Raw genomic sequence first — 19,142 nt, 5'->3', positions numbered from 1 at the left:
GAACCGGGTTTGATTCCCCACTCCTCCACTTGCACCTGCTGGAATGGCCTTGGGTCAGCAATAGCTCTGGCAGAGGTTGTCCTTGAAAGGGCAGCTGCTGTGAGAGCCCTCTCCAGCCCCACCCACCTCACAGGGTGTCTGTTGTGGGGGAGGAAGGTAGAGGAGATTGTGAGCCGCTCTGAGACTCTTCGGAGTGGAGGGCGGGATATAAATCCAATATCTTCTTCTTCTTCTTCTAACCACACACATAAAACCAACTCAACAAAAAGTCTAGAAAAAGGGAAGTTTTCATTTGATGTTTAACTCTGTGTAGTTTGTTTGTTTTGCCATCATGTCATAACTGATTTATGGTGATCCCATAGCATTTTCATGGAAATAGATGTTTAGAGATGGTTTGCCATTGCCTTCCTCCATGCGATGACCCTGGTATTCCTTGGTGGTTGCCCATCCAAATATTAGCCAGGGCTGACCCTGCTTAGCTTCCAAGATCTGATGGGATTGGGCTAGCCTGGACTATCCAGGTCAGGACTAACCTTGAATAGCTTCGGTACCAAATGAACCAATGCGGGGGTGTAATTTCATTACCTGGACACCACAGAGCTACTATTAATGCTTACTTGCCTGTTTTCTATCCCTATCTCTCACCTATACTGTCTAGAATGGAGTTCCCTAAATAAAGGACTCTTGTTAGTTTGAAACTGACAAAAGGCTTGGTGTAACTCTAACTCTGCTAGCACACACAGTATTGAGAAGCTGCTGCTGCAGGCAAGCCTAGTGCATCCTGCTACCTAATATAGATTCCTGGCTATACCATACCAGTGATGAGATGAAAGGTCATGGATAGAGCATAGTTGAAAGGGACACAAAGATAATCACACCACTTCATGCCCTCTCAAACAGATCATAGATGACCATGATTAATTTGCTGTCTTAAAATGATTTGATGATCGACTAAACTTTGATCAATAAGGGGATTTATGGGTCACAGTTTAATGAAGTCATGCTAGGAACTTCAAGGAAATTATTACTAATGTCAGCAGATGTGGTTAACTATATCTCATTTGGAACATGAACAAATGCTTTAGAAAATGGATAACTTGATGTGTGGTATCAAAGATCTTTTAAAATCTTGTTAGCATACACTAATAGTTAACCATAATAATAAAATCAAATTTCTATATGTTGATCTTCTGAAGCATTAACATATATGGCAAGGTAACTAACCTCATCCCTTGCTTGAATGATTTCAACAGCTTAAACTATTAAAGCCACTTGAGACTGCAGTCCTAAGTATTTCACCAGGGAGCAAGTTATATTGACACACAATCATGTTCCAACAAATTAAACATATTTTAAATCAGGCAAATGGTGATTTGGGAGGAGTTTGTGTCTCATTTTTAAAAAATCTGTTCTGACACTGTTGGCAACAAACAATGCAAACCACATCCAAGCTAAACTGAAAGTACTTGAATTTAAGCTGATTTAGTCCCACTGAGATCAGTGGAACTAAATGGGCTTAAATCCAAACTCTTTGGTTTAATTGGATTATGGGTAAATCTGTAATTTATCAGTCTTCATGCTCTGCTGTCATAAGAAGGTGATATTATTATCATTAATGTGGGATTACTCCTATTTCGGAAGTATTTTTAAAATCCATTTCCTTTTTATTCCCTCACTTTTCTTTAGCTGGTCTGATTCAAATTAGCATTCATTTTGATGCAGTAAAGTCACCACTAGATGATTTTTCCCTAGTTATTTCTGCAAAATGACTCTTTGGAATGTCTTATATAGTAGGCTCTGCTTTTTTAACTCTGGAAAACAGCTGAAAATCTCTTAGGGTATGATGAATCTCAGATCTCACTATATGAGGGAAACATCCCAAGCGTGTTTGGTGACAGGAAAAGAGACACCTTTGGTAATAATTATATACCAATCTGAGGATTGATTTTGCACATGCAGGTAAAAAAAAAGATTTTTAGGACTTCTTTGGATGGGTTTATCAGAGCACAGCCCACTTGATGTAAGCAGAACTCTACAATGGGCCAATAGTATTGGTCAAAGAGGAAAGCTATGCTGTGAATGCAAAGAAATCTGGCTGGCTTCTCTCCTTTCATCATGTTTGAAGGCACTAAAGTTGATACACACACCCTGAAAAGTATTGTCGTTTATGAGAATTATTATAAAAGCCTATTACTTGGTCTGTGTTGACTTTTTCATACGGTGATCACTCAGTGCTTCAGTTCAAGCAATGAACTGAATGTTTAAAAAACATTTGAAGCTTGTTAATAAAAGCAAACATTTTTATTTATTTTGTATCATCTTGTAACTAGCTAGCATTTTGAGCTATGATCTATATCAGGGGCAGTGTTCCCTCTAAGCTGAGCTAGTGTGAACTAGCTCACAATTTTTTAGTCTCTGGCTCACACATTTTTGTTTCAGCTGAGGAAGGATAGCCCGAGAACAAACTAATGCAATAGCTCATAACTTTAATGCCAGTAAGTTCACAAAGTAGAAATTTTGCTCACAAGACTCAACAGCTTAGAGGGAGCATGTATACTAAATGTGTAAATTTTATACAAGGAAATCTGTCCCTAGGCATAGACAGGGCTGAATTATTACAAACAAATATATGATTCCCAACCCCTTCCCAGATGGATAGTTGAAAATTGATTTGAATTTTGTCTCAAATGAAAATGGTTATTGTTAGCACATGAGAAACTTCTTGATTTAAAAAAGTGCATCCACTCTTATTTGGGAGAACCGGGTTTGATTCCCCACTTGCACCTGCTAGAATGGTCTTGGGTTAGCAATAGCTTTGGCAGAGGTTGTGCTTGAAAGGGCAGTTGCTGTGAGAACGCTCTCAGCCCCACCCATCTCACAGGGTGTCTGTTGTGGGGGAGAAGATAAGGGAGATTGTGAGCTGTTCTGAGTTTCTGATTCAGAGAGAAGGGTGGGGTATAAATCTGTAATTCTTCTTCTGTGCTTACATTTCATCTTTGAGCAACTCTGCAGCAGTATGGTAGTTATGAACAGAAGCACCAATATCTGCACAGACCACTACAATACATGGTTTATTATTTATTGGATTTGATTCCTGATTTTTGAATGGAGCCACCAAAATGGCTCACAATCTTCACAAAATGCAAGATTCCACATAAAAAATAAAAATATTATTCAGTTCAAAAAAATGTAATCATAAAATGAATTGTGCTATAGATGGAGCTGAAGTGTCAGGGGGAGACAGAGGGAAGAACAGACTAAACCAGTAAAGGAACCTCCAAGATACAGAGACCATGAGGGAGAAGAGAAGCGAATCTGATGAGGATCCCACCACACATTATATTGTTTTTGAGTCTGTCCCAGGGTCCTGTTAAAACAGACATGTGCTGGAAGTTTCATGTTAAAATTTAATTCTCAGGTTATGGGAGAACAATTCAGATCAGGCATGTGATATGCAGGGAAAGGCAACCTAGAGAGCCCCAGGGGAGCAGCTCCCCCCCCCCCCCCCGCCAAGAGAACTTTATGGGTAAACTGATCCAACAGTGGGAATGTGATGGGAGTTTTTTCTTGCTTCACTCTCTCTTTTTTCTCTCTGTTGGAAGGTAGTTGTACTTATATGACTAGAAAGAATTGGTCTACAGCACCATGTATGTGATGATTTTTTTATCTGCCCCTAGTCTAGAGCAGTGATCCCCAACCTTTTTGGTCCCAGGACCAGCCCCAGGGTGGGCCTGCCGACCACGGCTCCAGGGTCAGCAGGGTGGTGGTACCCAATTCAGACTCTCCCCCAACGGCATTTCCTCCTCCCTCCTTCACCCCTTGAGCAGCCTCGCCACCTCCACCTCCCGTTTTCCTCCCCGTTTCCTCCTCCCTCCTTCGCCCCCCCACGCAGCCTCATGGCCTCCCCCCCATTTTCACCATTTTAAGGTTGGGGAAGGGGCTGTGAAGTGCCTCCCAGGCTGACATCCCCCCGCCAATCAGCTGATGGGCGGGAAAGCCGCTGCCACAGCAGCAGCAAGCAACGCTGCCCTTGCCTCCTTTCCTTCCCCAGCCTTAAAATAGTGAAAATAGGGGGAAGAAGAGGCACTACTTGGGGAGGGGCAGCAAGGCTGCGGGGGGGTGGCGAGGCTGCGCGGCCCATTTCAAACAGGCTGCAGCCCGGTACTGGTCCCTGGTCCAGGGGTTGGGGACCCTTGGTCTAGAGCATACAAACAAGGCTTGAATTCCCTTGCCTGAAACTGCATATTGAGCTCCCTGTGAAGACCTTCCAATAAAAAAATATGGCCACTAAATTAAATTCTATGTAGATGAATAGGGAGAGACTATTTTTGTGGAACTGGAAATAAGTGCTACACGTGGAGCTGGAGCTTGAAAGAAAGAGCAGTGAGTATTCTTTCTTCCCAAAAGATACACACACTCTTTCTGCCCATTTTTGCCATAGAAAGTTACATAAAAGGGATTTTTGACAGACACAGCTTGTCAGGAAGAGGTGAGAAATTTCATTGGCTGAATGTACCTCTTGTGAAGAAAAGGGTCACTTCACAGATGCAATTTCTCATTCCTGCTTGACAAGCCACATGTGTCAACATTCCCTCTTTTATAGATTGTCTGGAAGCTACAGTTGGTACAGAATGCTGCAGTCTGAATGTTGACAGGAGTGGGCCATACAAACCATATCACTCCAGTCATCCTCCACCTACACAGGCTTCCGGGTTGCTTCTGGGCTCAATTCAAGGTGCTGTTATTGATCACTAAAGCCTTTTATAGCCTGGGATCAACATACCTTAAGGACTGCCTTTTCCCATACCAACCCACTTGCTCAGTCCAGTCATCCGCAGAGGCCCTGCTTCTGATGCTCCCACTATCTGAGACTAGAAAGGTGGCAATCCAAGAAAGGGCCTTCTCAGTTATGGCACCAAAACTTTGGAACTCCCTCCCCAAGAAGATTAGTCTGTCTCCTTCTATTGGTGTCTTTTGCAAACAGATGAAGATATACCCACAATAACAGTTTTGGGCCTTTGGTGTTATTTGTGTGTTTTTAATTCTGTTTTTTAGTTGTTTTAATGATTGCCACCTTGTAGACCCTGACTGGGTAGAAAGGTGGCATAAAATATCTTAAATAAATAAATAAGAATAATATAGAACTATTATGCATACAGGAAAATCTGTCCTCCATTACATGAACTGCCAAGGAGCTCTGCTCAATCCAAGTTTATTAAGAGCCTAGTATACCTTTTCCTGTGAGGAAAGATTGAATAATAGAATCATAGAGTTGGAAAGGATGACCTGGGTCATCTAGTCCAACACCCTGCACAATGCAGGAAATTCACAAATACCTCCCCCTCCCAAACACAGGGTGAGGTCAGACGTTCATAAAATCCCGCTACGAGCATGAGTGGAGTCCGGAAGCAGGTTGGATTTTAAGCGGTTGTCCAAACGTCAGCATCTGCGAATGGTGGTTAGCTCGTTCGAGTCCCGCGTTGAGACGACTGGGGTGCGGACTAATTTGATACTGCTTTAAATCAGGAACAAAATCCTTCTGACGGTTCCTGAGCGGAGTTTCTCTGTTTGAACGCCCCATCGTTGGTGACTCGTCGGAAGCGCACCACCGCTTCCCTCCCAAAGCCCCTGCAAGTGATATGACTGCGCCAGTGAATGAGCGAGCGAATGCTGGCTCGATAAATCATTTACCCGCCCTTATGTTCGGAAACAAAAATCACTTTTGAAAGTAGATGTGAACTAGATGTGAACTGATTTGAATTACTGGGTTCTTTTCTGCATGCGTAGTGCTCGTGCTGGAAAAGTAGTGCCAACGGACTGGCAAAACTTTAGTGATCTGACCCGTTTAAAAGTGACGCGCTGCAGATAGTGGGCATCACTGTGCCTGCGCTAATGCAGATTGACGTCTCATGAAATGAGGTCCAGTAGAGCAATCTGATCGACCAGCGACGGGATCCACATGGGATAGAACGGGAGCCTGGCTGTTGTCTGATCGGAAAATTGGTTGTGCGGATTATAATACAAGTGCGTTGCAGATGGATTTAATGGTGAGTGTGACCACACCCAGTGACTCCTGCTCCATGCCCAGAAGATGGCAAAAAACCTCCAGGATCCCTGGCCAAATTGGCCTAGAGAAAAATTGATGCTTGACCCCAAAGTGGCAATCAGCATTTCCCTGGGCATGTAAGAAGGGGCCTTGAGAATTGAGCACTGATGCAACCCTTCCTGCCCTCCCTCTCATGGTCTGCCTAAGTTCATAGAATCAGCATTGCTGTCAGATGTCCCTCTAGCCTCTATTTGAAAACCTCCAATGGAGAGCTCACTACCTCTTGAGGAAGCCTGTTCCACTGAGGAACCACAATACCATTACTTTGTGTGATCTGGGCACTATATTACTGTTGATACAGCCCAAAATTGCATTGGTCCTTTTAGCTACTGCATCACACTGCTGACTCGTGTTTGGTGTAGGGCCTACTAAGAACCCTAGATCCTGTTCACACATGCTACTGCTAAGTCAAGTCTCCCCACTGCTAAGTCAAGTCTCCCCCATCCTATAGTTACGCTTTTTATTTTTCCTACCTAAATGAAAAACTTTACACTTATCCCTGTTAAAATTAATTTTTATTTGTTTTAGCCCAGTTTTCCAGCCTCTGACTCTGTCTTCTACTGTATTTACCCTTCCCAATTTAGCATCAACGAAACTGATACTAATAAAAGTATTATTATTATTTTAATAATAAAAATAAAGAGTCTGCAACTTTTCAGTTGGAGGCAGACATGATGGAGGTTTATAAAATTATGCATGGAGTTGAGAAGGTAGATAGAGATAATTTTTAATCTCTCGGTTATAATACTTCAGTGTGGGAACATCCAATAAAGCTGATGGGAATAGATTCAGAGCAGATAAAAGGAAGTACTTCTTTACTCAATGAGTGATTAAATTGTGGAATTTGCTGCCACTGCAAGTAGTGATAATCACAAGCAGAAATGGCTTTGAAAAAGGATGGCTAGATTAATGGAGGATACAGGCCATGATTACTAAAGGGAACTTCTGCATTCACAGGCAATAAATCTCTGAATCCCAGTACTAGGAGACAACCACAGGTGAAGCCTGTGATCTCTATGCCTTGTTATTGGCCCTCCAAAGGAACTGGTGGTCACTGATCAAGTTGGGCAGCCCTGTTTATCTGTAGCAGCAGAAAAGAGTAAGAGCCCAGTAACATCTTAAAGACTAACAAAACTTGTAGCAGGGTATGAGCTTTTGTGAGTCACTGCTCACTTCTTTGGTTGGTCACTGCCTCAGATAAGATGCTGAACTAGATGAACCACTGGTCTGATCCAGCAGGTCCCTTCTTGTGTTCATTTTACATTTCGCCATGACTCTCATATCTTGTTTTTTCTCTGCCCTGACTTTTAAAATGGTGGTGGAACCACCAATGTGATCAGTGCACAGTCCACTACTCGAACACCACCAGGCTGCAGCATAATTCTCCCTTTGAAAGTAGCTTTTGTTTACTGTCTATCCTGCATAGCCAAATTGTTCAGATGTGCAAGCAGAGCAACACAGGCTCAAAGGGGTTTCAAAAATCACAGCTGAACATGCCTTGTTTTGATGAAAAAGAGAGAAAGCCGAATTCAACCAGTGCCCCATCCATTTAGTTTTGTCCAATTTCTCTTTTCCCCAGGACCCCACCAGCTACTCTACTATTGCGAGGCTGAAATTACACTCTTCCTTGGCTTCTCCAATTACTCTTTACATTTTCCTCACTTTTCCCGCATGCCTCCTCACCAATGTTTACTGCTAAATTAATAATGCTTACGGCCACTATTAGTCTAGGAATGTTTTAATCACTGATTGGTTTTAATGTGTTCTTAATGTTTTATTATTGTATTGTTCATTTTAAATGTTGTAAGCCGCCCTGAGCCTGCTCTGGCAGGGGAGGGCGGGGTATAAATAAAATTTTACATTACATTACCCTTCTATTAATCCACCTTGGTTACTAAGCGACCGGCTAAATGGCTTCCCCCAATTACTCCGATCGTTTCCTCCGCCGGGTGATACATCACCGCTTCCCGATCACTCGGCTCCCCCAGCCCCGGATCCCTCTTATAGACCGTCCCGCGTCTTCTTGTCTCGATCTGGCCGCAGGAGCGTCTTCACGTGGCACGGCGGCTGAGGGGCGAGCCAGAGGAAGCGGGCTGCCGCCTTTGGCCGCCTAGCGCGCGCTTCCCGAGCAGTTTCACGGCGGCGCGCACGCGGGCACACGGCGGCGCGCTCGATGGTCTCTGCCCTAATGCGGGAGTCGGCGAGAGAAGGCGCTGCACAAGGATGGGAGCTGTGCGGGGAGGCGGTGGCGGGGGCAGCAGGGAGGTCTAGCAGCTTGGCGGCTGGCACAGATCCTCAGTAGAGTCTTCGGGGAAGCCGGGCGGGATGAGACTGCTGCTGTGAGCCTGGCCTCGCCGGAGGAAACGGGACTCAGCCGGGGCGGTGGCGGCTGCTGACCAGGTAAGGATGCTGCTGCTGCTGCAGCAGCAGCATGGAGGTGTTTGCATCTGCGAAATCCAGGGCGACAGACAAACGCCTCCTTGGTAGCCGGGCTCGGACCTCTGCGGGTGGACAAGGGAGGTCTGTGGCGCTGGCAGAACCCGGGCTGCCTCTTTCGCCTTGTTCCCTTCCCTTGCCCCAGCAACGTCCTGATCTCCATTCCCCCCCCTCCCCGCCCTCCGAAGGCTTTCCTTGGCCTCCGCTGTTGGCCTCTTTGTAGCCTTACCTGCTTTGCGCTTACCAAGCAGCTACTGTTCCTTACGAGCTCCCTTGCTTGTCAGCTGGGCATCCAGAGTTCCCCCTGGAGGTGCCGTCGGTGGCGGTTGCTGCGTCAGCATTATTATCCTGGAAGGGGAAGACTTGAGATTTGGCCGGCTTTCTGTTCTTAGGGAAGGGTTGGTGGCAGAGCCTCCTGGTTTAGGGAGGAAAGGAAATATGGTTTTTGAGCACAGCCCTCACCCCTCAGGCCCGGGGAAGTTCCTGTACTGAGTTATTGTTTGATCCTCTTTAGGGGCCTCTCCATTTGGAGATTCCTTTGCTACAAACGTTGATTCCACCTACTAGGGCAATGCTCAGTTGAATGGCCTTATCCTGATGTTATGCCTTTGGAAAGGGTTTGCACTACAAGTGAAGCTGACTAAAAGCCATTGCTTAGTGAATGACTCTGAGGGCCCCCATTAATTCTCTCCCTTTTTAAATCTAGCCAATGGCATGGGAAAGGGAGTAGCAAGGCCAGCACTGGAAAACAATTCATTTTTTTTCCCTAAAGGCTTGAGTGTAGAATGTTGTGCAGCTAAATGACCTATGTTTGTTTGGGGTTTTTTTTTTAAGAGCTTGAATGCACAGGAAGAAAAGATGGAATCTCAACTGCCATGGTTTGGGACATAAAGGGGTCTCTGGGGTGCTTATGAAAAGCTAGCCTGTCTTAATTGCTTTTGGGATGGGAGGGCAGGATGTCTTTCTGAAGCATCTGGTACTAATCCCTGATAGAAACAGGATGCTGGTATATAGGAGTCCCTCCAGTGTGGCAGTTAAAACAACATGGGAGGGGGGGGATGATATGATACACAGAGCAATAATCTTGTTAGAGGCCATGTTAATCATCAGCGGGTAAGAGCAGATCTGTGGCTCTCTGTAGAAAGAAGCACTCTTTGCATATGCAATTCCAGTCAGCTAGTATTGATTAAGGGGGTGAAACTGCTGAATCATTTGTACTCTTCTCTCAGTATGTTTTGTGCTTCAGTTCCATTATGGTCTTCAGTTAACAGGCAAGATTCTAGTTGTAGAATATTGGTCTTCAGTCTCTTCTTTCATTTAAGCAGCACTGGTCTGGTGGTAGGAATGTTCTTGGAAGCGAGCGGACAACTATTAAGAGTCAGTGTGGTGTAGCGGTTAGAGTTTCAGATTAACAGTGCAATCCTGAAGAGAGTTACACCAGTCTAAGCCTATTCATTTTAATGAGCTTAGACTGGAGGAAGTCTCTTTAGGATTGTACTGTTACACATCCAGGTTCAAATCCCAGTTCTGCAATGGAAGCTTGCTGGGTGATCTTGGGGCAGTTACACGCTCTCAGTTTAACTGACCTCACAGGTTGTTGTGAGGATAAAACAAAGAAGAGGACAATGTAAGCTCCTCTGGCCTCCATTGGGGAGAAAGGCAAAATATAAATGAACTTATTAAAGTTCATCTCACCATCTTTTCCTTTAGTTACCATCGCTAGTAACCTTTGCTAGACTTATCCTCCACAAATCTGTCTAATCCCTTTGTAATGCAATGCTCATGGCCATCACTGTCCATTGGCGGTGAATTCCACCATTTGCTCATTGAGTAAAGAAGTCTTTTTATCTGTTTTGCATCTGTTGCCCATCAATATCATTGGGCGCCCCCAAAGGCTAGAAAGAGAAAAACTTTTCTCTATCTGGTCTTTTTCTCTATCTGGTCTTTTTCTCTATCTGGTCTTTCTACCCCATATACAGTTTTATAAAACATCTATATGTTGTCTTTTTCCTAAATTGAGTAGTCCCAGACACTTTAGCCTTTTCTCATGGGAAAGGTACTCCAGCTTCTTGATTAACTTGGTTTCACTATTCTGTACCTTTTCCAGCTCTGTGATATCCTTTTTGATATGGTGACAAGCACTGCACATAGTGCTTCAAATGAGGCCTCAGTTTTGGTGTATAATAATATTGGCCATTTTATTTTCAATTCCTTTCCTAATAATCTCAAGCATGGAGTATGCCCTTTTCACTGCTGCTGTACTTTTTCTTCAAGCTATCCACTACAACTCCAAATCTCTTTCCCTCTTAGTCTCAGCCAGTTCTGAGCCCATCAGCATATATTTAAAGTCAGGATTTCTTGCTTCAACGTATATCACTTCTCATTTGCCTGCGCTGTCATCTCAAATTGACTCACATCTTCAGACACTGTTCCTGAAAACAGTGACTCCAGTGTGGGTACAAGGCCCATATTTTCCACAGGTCGTTTTCGCACTCACCTTCCGCCGGCGCGACCCCCCTCTTCACCACGCAGGATCTGCGCGGATTTCGCACTAAACGCTGCGGAGGAGCCAGAAAAGCCGGAAGCTCCCGTCGCAAAAGCCGCGCAAACGCCAAACTGCTTTTTGGCGGTTTCAGTTTGAGCGGCTTTTGCGCCGGGAGCTTCCGGCTTTTCTGGCTGCTCTGCAGCGTTTAGTGCGAAATCCGCGCAGATCCTGCGTGGTGAAGAGGGGGGTCGCGCCGGCGGAAGGTGAGTGCGAAAACGACCACAGTGAAAACAGATACAAAGTTTTTTGCCATCTCTCCATCCTTAAGCCATCCTTCCATTCCCTTGCTATCTAATGGCCCTGGATCAGGGGTGTCAAACATGCACTTTGGGGGCCGAATCAGGCCCCCAGAGGGTTCCTATCAGGCCCCCAGAGGGTTACTATCAGGCCCCCAAGCAACTGGCTTCCATCTGCTTCCTTCTTCCTGTATCTTGCTTCCTTCTGCATCACATTTTGCTTTGCAAGGCTTGTGCAACTGCACAGGAGCTACAGAACAAAACCTCTGTTTTCTCCATTGGCTGAGGTTCCTCCCTTGGGGAGGAATAGCTTGCTTTGCCAGGTTCTCTCAATCGAATAGCAGAGCTACTGAGTCATGTCTCTTGTCCTTCTATTGACTGAGGCTCCTTTCCCACCCAGTCCCTGGGGAAGGAAGGAAAGAGCCAGAGCTTCTTTTGTCCAGTTCCCTGGATCCCATGGGAGAAATTCAAAGAAAGCACCTTTAAGACCAATGAGTGCTAACATTTTAAGTTTTAAAACATATATATTTTTGTTTGTGTTCTTTATAAAAATTTATATTTCAGCTACCTAATCTTAAATAGGTACACACATAGCCTGACCTAACATGCCTTGGCCCAACCAGACATGTCCTGGCCCAACAAAGTTTCTTTTATGTCAGATCCAGCCCTCATAACAAATGAGTTTGACACCCCTGCCCTAGATGGTTTCCTGCTCCTAACAGATTTGGAGCAGTGCTTTTTGTTTATCTTGATGTTTTTCTTTTTGCTTGATTTTTTCCCCACAAACTGTGCTCCTCTCTGTTAATTTCATTTGGGAAATCCTTCCACTTTGCAAATGAAGCATTTTATGGCTTTCTTGGCATAGGTATTTAACCATATGGGCATGGTTTTAGTCTTGGAGGTATTTTCCTAATTTAAGAACATAAGAAGAGCCCTACTGGATCACACCAGTGGTCCATCTAGTAGTCCATCCATCTGTCTCATACAGTGGCTAACCAGTTCCTCCGTTTGTCCGTCCTGAATCTATTGCCCATCTGCTTCATTGGATGCCCTTAAGTTCTAGTAACTTGAGCTAGGAATTTCAGATGGATCTCAATCTGTGTGGTTGAAAATACTTTCCAAGCATCCTGGAGAGTGACTTTTACTTTTCCCTTTTAACATCTGTCTAACTAATCCTCTCATTTTTGTAAGCTTTGTTTATTTGAAGTCATGTGTAATAGTCTCTATGCATATATGTATTTGAAGTCATGTGTAATAGTCTCTATAATATGCGTGCTGAGCTTAATAGCATTGTGGTCACTGTGTTCAACTGGTTTAACAAAATCTACTTCTCAAACCAGATCTTGAGCCCCATTTGGAAAGAACTCCAGGGTCACTACCCTTCTGGTTGACTCTGTGACCAGGACCAGATTAACAATTAGGCCAAGTAGGCCCTGGCCTATGGGCCTCCACACCTTCAGAGGCCCCAGGATGGCTCCCCCTCCGGTTTCCCCCCTGTTTGTAGCCCTCCCGGCTTGCACGCACAGCCAGCAACTAAGCCGTTCTTTGCCTAACTTGCCTGGTGCGGCTGCTTCTGGCACTGTCACCAAGTTTGCCTCTCTCTGCTTCCCCCCCCCCCCCCAGCTTTGTCAAAGGGGATTTTGAGAAGGTGCCTGCAGGTGGCAGCAGGGGCCACGGGCAGCAGTGAAGATGCTCCAACTATGAGATAATTTGCAAGATTTTGACTGCCTAAGGGCCTCCACAGGATTTAATCTGGCCCTGTCTGTGATCAACTGTTTCAACACACAGTGATTTATGATATCTAGGAATCTCATTTTTATAGTATGATTTGAGCTCACATTTGCACAGTTAACAATAGGGTAGTCAAAGTAATCTAGCATTACAATGTTTTATGCTTTAATCACCTTCCTTATTTCCTTCTCCACCTTGGTGTCTACTTTATGGTATTAACCAGGCAGGCAACAGTAGTATCCATAGAAAATAATGTCTCTTTAAAGATTACAGGGCTGGCGTACCACAGACCAACTGGGAAATGGGGTGTACTTCCTTTCCCTTCTTCCCTTGGTGAAATGTAGCAAAGACTTCTTTGGACTCTTAGGTTCTTCTGAGCTATACTGAAGACATGAATAAAAATCCAAGGAGCTTGATAGAGAAGCTAGTCTTTTTATTATGAACCACATTGCTCACATAGTCGGAACAAAGAGGCGAACACAAAGGTCTGGGTAACTAAGAGCCACTTTATTCAGTAACAACATTTTTTATCAGCAAGGGCAGTAACCTAACTAGTGGCACGGACAGGGCCAGAGATCAAACATCTTCTCCCCTGCCGCTCAATGGGCGAGCCACCTTAGCCCTTAGGTAGAGCCATCTGTCAATGGCTCATACCCAGCCGGCACAGCAAAGGGCCATGCCCTGGAGTTTCAACCCCAGCCACATGGCTGCAGAGGAGAATCAATCCAGGCAGGCCCAAGGCAGTCTGCATCCTCATTCAACAGGCCACACAGTCCAAGAATGGATCAGCAAGACCCCCATGCCTCCCAAAAGGGAGGGGTACTTATGGTGCTCACCAAGCCGCATAACAATAACACAACCAAAACCTGCCATTGTAAGGCTAAGCCTTAGCTTAGGCTGTTGCACACATCTATAGGTCTAAAAGCTCCCTCAGCCCTTGTCAAAGATCCTTTAGGAAGACATCATTTCCTTCATCCAAAAGATACATGCCATCCACCCTGTAAAACTCCAAATGGTCTGCATGGATCCCAGGGTGAGGTAAATAGTGACCCAGCCCACCTTTCAGGGCTTTCTTAAGCTCAAGATTAGCCTTCCGCCATGCCCTCTCAATATCCCGTGGGTCCCATACCCCATGCCACTCCAGACATGGCATCATGGCTGACCACACCAGATGGGTCTGTGGCCAACAACTCTTGATGACTTGAAAGTCATCCTTAGCCTGTAAAATGAGGGCCTTCCCTTTAATTAGGCCCAAATCATTCCCCCCTAGGTGAATAATGAGAACATGTGGTGGAACTTAAAATACGGAGATCCCGCCATCCGTGCCACTCTAGAGTGGCCCACTTGCTAAGACCCAGCTGTGACCCAGCGGCAGTCCTTCTGGTCTGATGGGCGGCCCAAAATATATAACTGTGCCCGCAGCTGAGGACGCGACGTCTCTCACCACGGACAACAGCACCTAAGGAAACAAACAACTAAACATCAATAACATTAGGCATTATGGCAATGGAAGAGGACGCACATGACTCCTATAGGCAGCAGAACGCCACCTGCCTAAGTGCTGAATAGCGGGTGCAGAGTAACCCTAAGCTGCCACAGTGGCGCTGCCCCTATATGGAAGGAATGGGTGCCAAAATGTACCCCACTCAAACCGAGCTTAGCGAGCGCCTTGGCCATCACTGAAACAGCAAACCAGCACTCAGACCACAAGCAGCCAAGTGGCCAGCCAAAGCTGACACTGGACATAACTCACTTTCCGAACAGGAGCCTAACCTACCGATGTTTCCGTGCTGGCGTTGGTCAGTTTTGGAGCGATGGATTGTAATGTATGCCATTCCACCAGCAACATGAATGTCCTGGGCCTAAAAGAGCCTGGTCGTAAGTGTCATGAGCCCTGAAGAGGAGGAGCTGGAAGGATTAACAGATCAGGAAGAACAGCCTTCCAGCGCCTCAGCCGAAGAACCAACAGCTGGCCCATCAATCACTCTCCCCACATTCCAGGCACCAGCGCCGGCTGTTGACAATCAGTCTCCTCCAAGCTCTCCCCCTCCCATCTCAAGAATGTGGAGCCGTCATTGGAAAACACTCTCAGAATGCAGACATGAGGCGCGCCAATGCTTAGCTCTTTCTCTTAGCCTGAGTTCTAGGAGAATTATGGCCACCCAGGGAGCAGGCTGATTGAGGTTCCCATATAACTCACACCCAGGACTTGGCAACCTTGTGGAAGCAACAAGTCGATTCCCTGGCTTGCATCCACGCTCCTTCCTGATTCCAGTTCCTGACCGGTTTGAATTCCTTGGCACCCTGACCCTTTGGCTTTGGACACTGACTTCTCCTTCTGGTTTGCAATTTTACTGTGTTGACTCGGCTCCTGCTTGACTTACTGAACTTTGACTTTGGACCGGCTTTAGACTGCTGCCTGCCTGTGCCCTGAGAACGTGACAGTAAGTATCTCCCTTAGACTGAGCCACCAGTTCACTCACACGGAGAGCCCCCAAAAAGGCGACCAGGGAGGCTGCATGGAACGGTAACACCTCAAATCCTGATGCACAAACCTGACCCCAAACTGATCTCAATCCCCGAAGAATAGTTGAAGAAATTGGCTGTCTAACATCCAATCTCGGGCCAGCTTCCCTGGTTCAGCCTTCCAGCATCTTCCGCACACGGAAGTCACTGGTATACTCCAGATACCCCATAGCTTTACTGGTAAAGGCAAATGCTGAGAGCCTACCCCTAATAGACCGCACCACTAGGCCCTTACCTTTTAGATAAACATAGTAGTGGAGCAAATGCTCCACTGGAAGGGGCCTGTCCTGATAACCCATTTCACCCCTAAATAATTCAAACTGACAAACTGCAAGTCTTATCGCTCTGCCGGCCTTGACCCTCCAATCAGCCAAAGCTCTGGGGGCATCCTTACTGGATGATGATTGGCGTCTGGGGTGAACTGACGAAGCCTCTGCATCTGTTTGTGACAGCCGCCCCGTTGTTCACCCGAGGCACATGCTTGTCAAAAAATATGTTAAGCTGAAGGCAACACAGAATGAAAGCGTGAACCAGTTTCATGACCCTTGGAGATTTGGATGTGAGGAAATTAATGACATGAACCACTGCAAGATTGTCACACCAAAAGTGGACCGAGTGGTCAGCCAGCTCATCACCCCACAGCCAAACAGCTACTACTATGGGGAAAAACTCTAAGAAAGTCAAATCCCTAGTCCATCCTGCAGCCACCCAATTGTTAGGCCAATCCTCCATGCACTAATGTCCACGGAAATAGACTCCAAAACCTAGTGATACAGCAGCATCACATGCGATTTGAAGCTCTGCTTCAAGCTTCAAATCTTCTCTCCAGAAAGAGACTCCATTAAAGGAGCTCAAAAAACTATGATGAAGGAGGTGTACATTGGCCATAGCATCACAAAACCTTCTCAAGAAGGCGTGGCCAGGAGCCACAACTTTGGCCCACCCTAGCCTGCAAATTTGAAATTTTTTCCACAGGCAAGCGTGATGTCTGCTGGACAGTATCTAATTCCACACCTAAAAAGGTCTATTGCTGGCTAGGGCCCTCAGTCTTCTCATGAGCCAAAGGAACACCAAGTTCCTCTAAGAGCTCCATGAAGGCTGACAGTAAGCAACCTTATTGGTCGGTGCCCTGGGGGCCCACAAAACAAAAAAAATCATCAAGGTAATGCGTGACATTACTCAAACCAGTCTTGACATGCACCACCCACTCCAAAAATGAGCTGAAGTGCTCAAAAGCAATGCAAGAAACTGAACACCCCATGGGCACTGCCCTATCCATATATAATTGGCCCTCAAGGAGAATCCCAGCAATTCAAAATCTAGTGGGTGCACAGGAAGAAGGCGAAAGGCCAACAGTGTCATACTATGTGCACTGCTTGATCAAAGGAGGTGTACTTTACAGTACACAAAAATTCAGAAATGGCATCATTAATTGACCAGCCACGAGGATAAGGCAGGTGGTGAATCAGCCGGAATTCACCAGGCGCTTTTTTGGGCACAATGCCCAAAGGGGAAACCTGCAATTTTTTTACAGGAGGGGAAGGGAATGGACCCAAAACCCTACCTTAGGGCCTAATAACCGCTTCCATACCTTTCACAGATTGCAAATTATTGGCCATGAAAGGAGTCCTAAATGCCTTGAAATGGTATTCGAAAACCAAACATGAACCCATCTAACAAAAAAACGCTGTCGGCCGGTTTTGGATACCGATGAAGCCAGGCTTCAAGAACTTGCACCCTTATTGGACTGGGACCCTTTACCAGCAGGCTGGCTGTGTCCCCTCCCGCCGTCTGTGCTGCCCCCGCCTTGGCTTCCCCCCTGGAGCATGCTGTGAAGGAATGAGACCTCCCGCAGAGAGGGCACTTGTGCTTATAAGGGCACAACTTCCTATTGCATACCCCCTGAGAACTGAACTCCCAGCAGAGTAAGCAGGGTTAAGCCCCCTACCCCACAGTATTGCGGAACCCGGAAGCAGCAGCTGAACGCTGAACTACGTGACCACTGTCCGACTGGTCCCCCAAATTTGGCCTAGCCAGAGATATTGCTTGCAGCCACAATTGTGGATGGATCTAGTCCCACTGTAAAGGATTCATAGCAGCCCTCATATGGAACGCCTTGTCATATTGGAGGCAGGCCGGACCACTGAAACTTGTATAACTCTTATAAATAATGTCAAAGTACTGAAACAATGATGCAGCCCTCCAGGGGTGAGATCTAGAAATGAGTCCCACAAAGATTATGAATTCTGGAACCCAGTTGGCCCAGGTTCCGTCGACCTTACGTCATTTAATCTTCTCCTTCTCCCTGTCATCAAGATCCTCCTTGTCTTTTTTTCAAGCTCTCTGTAGAGCAAAGAAAAAAGGTCCACAAACTCCCCCCTCAATATTTTATCCTTTGTGGCCTGTAGCAAATGATCTCCTAAGGGCAAGGCCAGGTCACCGAAAGGCAATGCCCTGGGTGGCACCCCTGTATAGGCGTTACTCCATAATTAAGAGTACCCCCATCCATTCCAATTTGCAGGGGAAAGTCCAAAGGGCTGACCTGATGCAACGCCCACCCCAACCTACCTGGGGTGTAGCATAATTAGAAGCCCAATGCCCAAAACTGCTGTGTACCAAAAGCTGAACTGGAAGAATGAGTCTGACAGGTAGCAGAGGGTCCAAAGGTGGCCGACTGACCCCAAGGGGCACAAGGCCAAACCACTGGATAGGCCAAACGTACTCAACAACCCAGGTTGATCCACTTGAGCGTTATCATCCAGTGAGTCAGTCAGGCCAGCTGCACTTCCCCCATCAGGACCAGCAGGCTGAGAAATTGAACTGCCTTGGGCAGACCTGCCTTCAAGACAAGACAACCTGCTGAGCACAGACTCCCAAAAATGTAATTTGGCAATACGTCTTGCTTCCTTATCTGTGGCCATCATCATCGTCATCTGAAGGTGCAGGCTGTAGAGCTGGCCTCTTTGGAGGTGCCTTAGGAGCAGGGTTTTCCCCCTTGGAAAGTCCCTGGCCTTTACGTGGGCAAAATTATTGAGAGGGCAGTAGCGTTACAGTTGCAGAGTTTTCTGGATAACGCTTCGTTCCTAGATCCTCACCAGTCTGGGTTTTGTCTGGGTCATGGGATGGGGACAGTGCTGGTCGCCCTTGTGGATGACCTCCAGCGGTATCTGGATCGAGGCAACTCGGCGGTGCTGATGTTGTCAGACCAATCGGCCGCGTTCAGTACAGTCGATCATCAGTTACTGACCTGTCGCCTCGCTGATGCCGGGGATTCATGGGTTGGCCTTGCAGTGGCTTTCCTCTTTCCTTGACGGTCAGGGACAAAGGGTGGCAATTGGGGGAGAACTGTCCCAGGGGCATAGGGGGCGGTGCTCTCCCCGATGTTGTTTAACATCTACATGCACCCCCTTGCCCAGATTGCCCGGAGGTATGGGCTGGGTCGTCATCAATAGGCTGATGACACCCAGCTCTATCTACTGATGGACGGCCAGCCTGACTGCGCCCCAGAAAATTTGGACCTGGCGTTGAAAGCTGTGGCTGGATGGCTCAGGCTGAGTAGGTT

General features: G+C 46.4%; 1 protein-coding gene across 25 annotated transcripts in view; it reads left to right on the top strand.

Moving 5' to 3' along the window:
* The first annotated feature begins 8,287 nt into the window (after window positions 1-8,287).
* Window positions 8,288-19,142, top strand: part of NFASC (neurofascin) — a 351,530-nt gene continuing 340,675 nt past the window's right edge. For 19 of the 25 annotated variants that reach the window (XM_060231339.1, XM_060231354.1, XM_060231347.1 and 16 more), the window contains exon 1: window positions 8,289-8,506. The gene's annotated coding sequence lies outside the window, so the exon portion shown is untranslated. Of the gene's footprint in view, window positions 8,507-19,142 lie in introns of all 25 variants that reach the window. The other 6 variants (XM_060231361.1, XM_060231359.1, XM_060231360.1 and 3 more) reach the window with 2 other exon arrangements.

This window comes from Heteronotia binoei, chromosome 2, assembly GCF_032191835.1.
Source record: "Heteronotia binoei isolate CCM8104 ecotype False Entrance Well chromosome 2, APGP_CSIRO_Hbin_v1, whole genome shotgun sequence".
NCBI lineage: Eukaryota > Metazoa > Chordata > Lepidosauria > Squamata > Gekkonidae > Heteronotia > Heteronotia binoei.
This window is presented reverse-complemented; position numbering and strand designations above follow the sequence as displayed.